The sequence below is a fragment of the Geospiza fortis genome, unplaced genomic scaffold, assembly GCF_000277835.1.
Source record: "Geospiza fortis unplaced genomic scaffold, GeoFor_1.0 scaffold3236, whole genome shotgun sequence".
Lineage (NCBI taxonomy): Eukaryota > Metazoa > Chordata > Aves > Passeriformes > Thraupidae > Geospiza > Geospiza fortis.
Window position 1 is genome coordinate 1 of NW_005056457.1, and position 3,136 is coordinate 3,136.

Sequence of the window (3,136 nt, forward strand, 5' to 3'; positions counted from 1 at the left end):
CCAGTTTATCCCAGTTTTCCCCAGTTTATCCCAGTTCCTCCTCAGTTTAACCCAGTTTCCCTCCATTTCTCCCAGCTTCCCCCTCAGGATTGGCTGCCATTTTGCCCCATTGCCCTCACTGCTTTCATTCCCCCCCAGTTCACCAAATTTCTCCTATTTTCCCCCATTTTGCCCAGTTTATCCCAGTTTTCCCCAGTTTCTCCCAGTTTCTCCTCAGTTTAACCCAGTTTCCCTCCATTTCTCCCAGCTTCCCCCTCAGGATTGGCTGCCATTTTGCCCCATTGCCCTCACTGTTTTCATTCCCTCCCAGTTCACCAAATTTCTCCTATTTTCGCCGCCATTTTGTCCTACTGCCCTCATTGCTTCCATTCCCTCCCAGTTCACCAAATTTCTCCCAGTTTCTCCCGGTTTGCCCAGCTTATCCCAATTTTCCCCAGTTCCTCACAGTTTCTCCCAGTTTGTCACAGTTTATCCCAGTTTCTCACAGTTTCTCTCCAGTTTACCCCAGTTTATCCCAGTTTTCCCCTCAGGATTGGCCGCCATTTTGCCCCATTGCCCTCACTGCTCTCATTCCCTCCCAGTTCACCAAATTTCTCCCAGTTTCCCCCAGTTTATCCCAGTTTCCCCCAGTTTCTCCCAGTTCCTCCCAGTTTTTCCCAGTTTAACCCAATTTCTCCCCCAGTTTCTCCGTCAGGATTGGCCACCATTTTGTGACATTGCCCTCACTGTTCCCAGTCCCTCCCATTGCTCCCAGCGCTTCCCAGTTCACCCAGTTTGACCCGTTTCTCCAGTTTCTCCCAGTCCCTCCCAGTTTCACCCAACCCCCGCCCAGTTTAACCCACGCTGACCCAGTTTCTCCCACTTTTTCCCCAGTTTCCCCCTCAGGGTGACAGCCATGTTGCCGTATTGCCCCAGTTGCCCCAGCTGCACTCATTGCCCCCATTCCCTCCCAGTTTCCACCAGTCCCTCCCAGTTTCACCCACTCCCCACCCAGTTTAACCCAGTTTTCCCCAGTTTCTCCCAGTTTTCCCCAGTTCCTCCCAGTTTTCCCCTCAGGGCGGCTGCCATATTGCCCCATTGTCCTCATTACCCCCATTCACTCCCAGTTTCCCTCAGTTTACCCCATTCCCTCCCAGTTTAACCCAGTTTGACCCAGTTTATCCCAGTTTTTACCTTCAGGGCAGGCGCCATGTAGAGCAGGTCCTCCACGGCCAGGGGGCAGCGCGTGCGCAGGTGGCGCGCGCCGAAGTCGCGCACGAGCCCCAGGTTGTGCAGCCGGTCCGGGAGCGCCAGCGGCGCCCCAAGGCGGATTTCTGGAAAGTTCCAGAGGAAAAAAGTGGGGGTTGCACCCCCAGATCCCTCTACGGGACTTCCTTGTACCCCCCATTAGGACCCCAAGTTTTCCTCTTGTTTTCAACTTGGGACTTTTCCCCCCACAATGGCGCCCTCAGGTTGGGCCAATCCGGATCACTGGAAAATTCCAGAATGGGAGGGATCACACCCCAAAAAAGACCCCAAAAACCCCTTGAACCCCCCCTTCAAGACCCCCCATTAACACATAACCCCCCAAAGACCCCTCCCCCCCCCATGTTCCCCCATTAAGACTCTTCCCATGGAACCGCCTGATTTCCCTATGGAATCCTCCCCATGTCCCCCCTCAGATTGGTCCGGTCCAGCCGCACCACAGCGCCCCCTAGTGGATCCCTGCATCAGGGCCCCTCTCCTTCATGGGACCCCAAAAAAAACCCCAAAATCCCACAAAATTCCCCCAAAAATCCCTCCTTACCCTCGAGGCGCAGAGATTGAGGGCAGTAGAAATGGATGGCAGCTGCCAGGACCCCCCCACTGGCCAAATCTTGCAGCCCCCTCACAGGTGGGAATGGGGGAGGCGCCGGAGGAGCCCCTTTGTCCTTCCGGTACCGAATCTTGGTGGGAAAAATTGGGAGAGGGGGGTCAAGGGGGTCCTCAAAATCCCAAAATTCCTTCAAACTCCCCCAAAGTGGAAGGGCTCCCCCAAAAATAAAAAAGAAGACCCTAAAACCCTAAAAACCACCCTAAAAGTGGCAGGACCCCCCCCAAATTAGCCCCAAATCCCCTCCCCACAGAAAAGGGACCCCCCCCAAAAAATAGAAATGGAAGAGTCCGTAAATCCCCTCAGGTTGGGAACCCAAAATTGCCCCAAAATCACCCAAAAATATCAAAATTGGGGCCCCAAATTTGGAGGAAACACCCCAAAATTACAAAAGGAGGGGTCCCCAAAATCCCCCCAGTTTGGGGAGGGGTTGGGGATCCCCCAAAATTCCAAAGGGGGGGACCCCAAACCCTCCCAAAATGGAGGAATTCCCTTAAAAAAGAGCCAAGGTGACCCCAAAAACCCTCCTGGAACAACCAGATCTCCCCTCAATCCCCCAAAATTCCTCCCACCCCCCCAAAATAGGAACATGCAGGGGAGAGGACCACAAATTTTTTTGGAGGGAGCCCAAATTTTTGGGAGGCGGCAAAATTTTTGGGGGGTCCCACCCTTAAATACCATTAAAAACCCCTGAAAAAAACCCAAAAAAATGCCCCAAAAATGCCCCAAAATTGGGGTTTTTGCAGTGAATTTTTTTTGGGGGGGGGGTCCTGGATTTTGGGGAGGGGTCTGGGGGTGCCCCCACCCCAAATTTTGGATTTTGGGGGGGGTCCTTACCACCGGAGGTTTATTCCCCGATTCCTTCAAACAGAAGGCGATGGCGTGCTGTGGGAAAAACAGAGTCAGGGGGGGCCCCAAAACCCCCCTGGGAGCCCAAAAAATGAAAATGGGACCCCAAAAAATGAAAAGAGCGCCCTAAAAAATGGGGGGGTGGGGAAAATTTGGGAAAAATTTGGAAATTTTGGGGAAAAAATGAGGAAAAAATAGTGAAAAAATCAGGGAAATGGGGGAAAATATATATAAAAAAGGGGGGGGAAATAGATTTTAAGAGGAAAAAAGGAAAAATGACCTCCAAAAATGGAAAGAGCGCCCCAAAAAATGGGGGGTAGGGAAAACTTGGGAAAAAATCGGAAATTTTGGGAGAAAATGGGGAAAAATTAGGAAAAAATGAGAAAAAAAAAAGGGGAAAAATAATTTTAAAATGGGAAAAAGATAGATTTAAAG

The 3,136-nt window shown here is 51.6% G+C and overlaps 1 long non-coding RNA gene across 1 annotated transcript; it reads right to left on the minus strand.

Annotated features, from left to right (window-relative positions):
- Window positions 1–1,174: 1,174 nt before the first annotated feature.
- On the minus strand, window positions 1,175–2,813 carry LOC115949358. The gene is made up of 3 exons (XR_004082858.1): window positions 2,690–2,813; window positions 1,787–1,925; window positions 1,175–1,313 (listed from the first exon to the last, which is right to left on the minus strand). It is a non-coding gene; the product is annotated as an uncharacterized LOC115949358 (long non-coding RNA).
- Window positions 2,814–3,136: the final 323 nt, after the last annotated feature.